A 6,191-nucleotide genomic window follows, 5' to 3' on the forward strand; every position below is an offset into this window, starting at 1 on the left:
GTAATAAATGGGATATTTGTTCATGATTTATTTCTCTTGGATATTATATGAGTTTTTGTTGAACATATTCTAGTTTTGCGAACATGATTTAGCTTTGTATAAATTGACAACCATTGTATCAATTAGGGGTTAATCAACTTTTGGGAAGGAATAGGAGCCAGCCGAAAACACAAGATCTCTTGCATCCAGCCATAAGGATAAAGCCTACCAACATATCGCCTTAGAGTCAGACCATTTCAATACTGGTCTTACATGAGTCAGCCTTAATCCACATAGTGAAAATTCATTTCATTTCCCATGATATGCAATTTTTCTTTTTGAATTTTTTCGAATTTTCTAAATGTTTTTGCATTTTTCGAATTTTTTAAATGTTTTTGTATTTTTCAATTTTTTTTTATCGAAAAGAACTAATTCATAGCAATACAAGAATATAAAGAAAATAAAACTGGTTCATATCAATAAGTAACAAGTGTACCAAGAAAAACTTCTAATTCTCTCTCTTTTTCGTAGCTCCAACTACAAAAATATGCCATATGGCTCCTTACTTCCCTGTCTGACAAACACATACCTTTATTAATAGACTGATTACTTGTTCTTTTCTTTCCACACCCATGGCGGTATAGCATTGAGATTTTCCTACAAACCAACTCTACTAGCTTTGGCAATCCTGTGGCGCTCTTCAAAAACAGCGTTCTCGCCAAAATGAGGAGCATACCACGCTGCTCCCAAACTCAATACCATTTCCTGAACTAACACGTCGTTGCAGTAGACGTCTGCAATACAACGATTGTGTCGATCAATTTTGTAGACATCAATCTTCAACTCCATATCGCCAACAATTAACTCTAGTAGAACTTCCTGAGCTTCATGTCCATACTCTTGTTCCATCTCAGGTGTGTCTATGCCCCTAAGACGAATTCTGTACTTTCGTGCCCATAATTCGTCTGAATAATAGCAGTAACCCTTATCATAAAGGTACTTCTCTATAACGTATGTTTCATCATAACCTTTGTTTTTTTTTCATAGCCATTTATATTGTGGGAATAAGATGAGCCTTAAAAGAAACCAATTATATTTACCTTATATGTATAAAATTCCGAGACCACCAATTTAAACAATACGAGAAAAATAATCGCCATGGTATCTTGAAGTTGCTCCCACACAAAGACACCTTCATGTTCTAGATTTGTAGGTTGCTACGAAGATTAAAACACAACTTGCTGACAGAAATACAAGAAATTTGTGTAAATTAAAAGATGAAAGTTGATAAATAGGGAAGAAAATAGCAAAATGTGTCTAGATCTGCTCCTTGATTAAAACAAGGTAAACAAAACAGATCTTCACACAAATGATTTCTAGAAATTAAAGTACTAAAACTAACACAAACTAAAGTATGATTTTCAGCATACGAATGATTTATAGAAAGCAAAAAAAGTAAAATTTAACGTGAATATTCTTACGAAAACGGACGTTTAATTTAATGCAAAGAGAAGAGCGAAAATAAATAAGAATCACCTGAACTCGGTCCTCAAATAGACACACAATCGGAACAGAGGTTGTATGTAAGAAAAAAGAGAAGAAGAAGGTCATGTGTATGGTATGATGAGGGAGAATATTGGGTATATATTTGAGAAATGTTGAACTTCTGAAATTAAAACACTGTCTAATTTTTATTTTTTAATATAAATAAAATTGGCATTGAGTTAAAGGCTTACAGGTAGAGCTATGATATAAAGCGTGTACATTAGGGATGAGCTTTTTTTTCCAAATATCCGTACTCGTACCTGTACCGATTTTAGGTATGTGGTAGATATATCGGTACCCAGTTTTATTAATTTTGGTATTCGGTACTTTTGGTATTGGTACGGGTACGAGTAAAAACGGGTATTGGTACCCAATTTTATGTAGACTTTAAAAGTTTTTTTTTTTTGTATTCTGTTTTATTCCGTATTATGGTATTTATAGTACTCGTATTGATTTTACCCATATAGTACCCGTATCGTATTGGTACTCGTACCAGTTTTACGTATTTGGTACTCTTACTATATTGGTACTCATGTCAATTTTATCTATTTAGTACTTGTACAAGTGCTCAAAAACTAAATAAAAACAAAATGGTACCAAAGCGGGTACCGTACCGAAAATACCCGTACCGTACGTATATATTTGGTATGGTATTTGGTACTCAGTTTTGTTCAAATTCGGTACCGGTACCGGTATGGATACGGGTACGAGTACTGTACCAATCACATCCCTACTGTACATTGTTGGTTGCTACAGTCAAAAGACTTGTTGGACGTGATAATGCACCTTTTTAAGAGCAAATTTGGATAAGTAACGGACCACTGGAGTATCATTATGTCACTAGCGGAATCATCCGATCAAATTCATCTTCACTAGGCATAATGTCTATACACCATTCACGAGAAAACCCAACATATATTGGAAAAAAAAACCCTTGTGGGAATCGAACCCATGACCTATTCGTCCTAAAGCCTTATCTCATCTCCAAGATGCTACTAGGCTTTAAAGCCACGAGCGTTAATGCACCTCTTAAATAACTAAAATGTGATGTAAGTTATAATTTTACTTTATTTTTTATTAGTTTGATTATGTAGCTATAAGTTACATATTTTTATTAGAGTTTGAATAGTAGACATAACCATGATTCGGATGTAAAAAAATATGTTGAATAATTACGGTTATGCCAATATGATAGGGAACATAGGCAGATAAACACAAAAGATTGAAAATTAGGTTACAATCACGTGTAGCATACGAGTTGAAACAAATGTAATTTGTGTATTTTGAAGAATTATGCCTTTAAAAAACTTGTGTATTACATAAATTACATAAACTCGTATATTACACTAGGTGAATAAAATATAATATAATTTATTAACATATACGGTCGTCAAAATATGTCTTGAAAATATCAACTTTCACATGACAATTATAAATTTTGTTAAACTAATTTTTAACTATACATAACAAAAACCAAATAAATAATTTGAATTTTACAATGATGTTGGGTAATGGTAGTGGTGGTGGGTAGCGGCGGCGGCGGTGGTGGTGGTGGAAATGGGTGGCAGGGGTGGGGGTGAGTGGCGGTGGTGGTGACATTGGTGGGCGGCTGACGGTGGGCGGTGGTTGGTGGTGGCAAGGGTGGTGTTGGGTGGAGGTGACGGTGGGTGGCGGCGATGGACATGGTGGTGGTGGGTGGAGGTAGGGTGGTGGTGGGGAGGTTATACAAAATGTTTTTTTTTTTTTTTTGAAATAATAATAATAGGAAATTAGATGGTGGCTAAATTACGAAAATACCCTTGTGTCTAAACTTCAACAAAAAAATAAATATACAAAAGGACTCATAGTGTAGCGAAATACCAGCCACGAGGACTCAGATCGCGAGGGACGCAAGTTGATTCGCTAACATACTTCAGGGATGCAAATTGCATTTTGCTACCATACTTCAGGGAAAGAAAAAGGAGTCCGGTTAAAATGTTCAGGCATTTACACCAAGCATGATTTATCCACAACAAAGCATAAGCATAGCTCACACCCAGCCTAGGTGGAACACAACGTGACTGATCCATATCAAATAAGTGCAGCAGAAAATATTATATTAACATTAACTAAAGTTGTACGGTACATGAGTTCAAAATATTTAAAACGTGTAGTCTAGTAAGTGTTAGAAGTTTGGTGTGAATGGAAAAGTCTCAAGTGGTAAAACCACTTTGTCCCACATTGGAGTGGGAACAAAAGGAAAGACAATTTATAAGGCGAAACCTTATTTAAGCCTTTGAAGTCTTATGACATGTTTTACCACAAGTCCTACCCCCGCGCGCGCAGAGGGGTGCAAAAAATGGAACCGGATTTAGTTAAACTCACGTGTGCCCGCACGTCCTGCGGACACGAATGCAGCTCTGAAAACCCGGGTCCGCGTGAGGCAGTTTTGCACTCATAACCGTTTTTTTTAATGAGATTTAAAACTGAAACTGAAATGATTATTCTAGATTGATGGTCATTAAAAGGATATTATTATCAGTTTCAAAACTGATGTAGTAATGTCAATTATTCAGTTTTAATCTCTGCAATGATGGCTACAATTCGGCTATATTATTGTGCCTATAAAACCAGATCAAACTGATCAGTTTAGACACACAACAACACAGCTTCTTCCTCTCTCTCGCAATCTCTGCAAACAGCATCTATCCCGTTTCTTTTCAGGCAAGTGTTCAAGTCCGGCAGTGCGCGGTGCTGCTTCGAACCGGCGTACCCTGGGAACAGACGACGAATCTGTTTAAGGGAATTGTGTCAAACACAAGCCCGGTTCACTAGTTTATCATTTCTGTATTTTATTATATTCGGTTATTTTATTTCTGATTCATTTTGCAATTCTGATCAGTACCAATTTTCTAACAAACTTAAACAGATCATCTTACTGATTGTTCCTGCATTCTTTTTCTTTTCAGAATGACGTCCCAGCCCATGTCTACTTCTGTTTCTGTAGTCATGACTGCTGTCATGACTTCCGTTGTTGCTGTTACAACCGGCCTGGTTGCACCACTGCCGAAAGCAGTCTCGCATGCTGAGAAACCTGAGAAATTCAACGGTGTGAATTTCAAACAGTGGCAGCAAAAGATGTTCTTTTATCTGACCACTCTGAACCTAGCACGGTTCTTGACTGAAACCGTTCCCCATGTGGCTGAAGGGGATGTGAATGCTCAATCAGTGAGCGCGGTTCATGCTTGGAATCATTTAGATTTCTTGTGCCGTAACTATATCTTGAATGGTATGGTTGATATGCTTTACAATGTGTATTGTAAAGCCAAGACTGCCAAAGAGTTGCGGGAGTCTTTGGACCGCAAATACAAAACAGAAGATGCGGGCACTAAGAAATTCGTGGTGGCTAAGTTCTTGGACTTCAAAATGATAGACACTAAAACTGTCATTAGCCAAGTTCAAGAACTTCAAGTTATTCTTCATGATATTCATGCGGAAGGAATGGTGCTCAGCGAGACATTCCAAGTTGCGGCTATGATCGAAAAGCTACCACCAAGTTGGGTTGATTTCAAAAACTATCTCAAGCATAAGCGGAAGGATGACGATTGAAGATCTTGTGGTTTGCCTTCGAATTGGAGAAGATAATAAAGTTGCTTCGAAAAGGATTGATAACCCTGAAACGACAAAGGCTAATATTATTGAGCATGGCCAATCTTCGAAGGGAAACAAGAATGGTGGAAAAGGTGGAAAGAAAGCTCATGGGAAACGCTCCAACCTTGGTGCTAAGGGGGGAGTTGGGAAAAAGAAGTTTCAAGGAACTTGCTATAATTGTCAAAAACAAGGCCATAAGGCCAATGAATGCAAGCTTCCAAAGAAGGAAAATGCTCGACAAGTTAACATGGTTCATGAGGTTGATAACCTCATTGCTATGGTGATGGACCTCTCGATTTTGGTCACTGAGGTTAATTTAGTTGGGCAAAACCACAACGATTGGTGGATTGATACGGGGGCTACCCGTCATGTGTGTTTTGACAAGAACCTGTTTAGCACCTTCAAGAAGGTGACTAATGGTGAAAAGGTTTTTATGGGAAACTACGCCACGGCCGAAATTAAAGGTGAAGGGAACGTGGTTCTCAAGATGACTTCTGGAAAGGAACTCACTTTGTCAAACGTGTTGTATGTTCCAGAAATTCGTAAGAACCTTGTGTCGGGGTGGCAGTTGAACAAATTTGGGTTCAAAATGGTGATTGAGTCGGATAAGGTCGTGTTGACCAAAAATGGTATGTATGTTGGTAAGGGCTATGCCCTAAATGGAATGTTCAAACTCAATGTAATTGTCGTGAATGCAATGAATGAAAACGCTACTAGTTCTACTTACTTGATTGAGTCGTCTAATCTTTGGCATGGTAGACTAGGCCACGTAAATTACAATTCCATTCGTCGTTTAATCAAACTTGATTGCATACCAACATTCGATATCGACTCAACTAATAAATGTGAAACTTGCGTAGAATCGAAACAAACGAAATCGTCATTCAAAAGGGTGGAACGAATCACCGAACCCCTCGAGATGATCCACACTGATGTGTGTGATCTAAAGCCAATTCCTACTCGTGGTGGGAATAAGTACTTCATCACGTTCATTGATGATAGTACAAGGTATTGCTATGTGTACTTACTTAAGAGTA

General features: G+C 37.5%; 1 long non-coding RNA gene across 1 annotated transcript; it reads right to left on the reverse strand.

Annotated features, from left to right (window-relative positions):
* Window positions 1-431: 431 nt before the first annotated feature.
* LOC110899477 lies at window positions 432-1,612 on the reverse strand. The gene is made up of 2 exons (XR_002570292.2): window positions 1,516-1,612; window positions 432-1,220 (listed from the first exon to the last, which is right to left on the reverse strand). It is a non-coding gene; the product is annotated as an uncharacterized LOC110899477 (long non-coding RNA).
* Between the last annotated feature and the right edge of the window lie 4,579 nt (window positions 1,613-6,191).

The sequence above is a fragment of the Helianthus annuus genome, chromosome 13, assembly GCF_002127325.2.
Source record: "Helianthus annuus cultivar XRQ/B chromosome 13, HanXRQr2.0-SUNRISE, whole genome shotgun sequence".
In the NCBI taxonomy this organism is placed as follows: domain Eukaryota; kingdom Viridiplantae; phylum Streptophyta; class Magnoliopsida; order Asterales; family Asteraceae; genus Helianthus; species Helianthus annuus.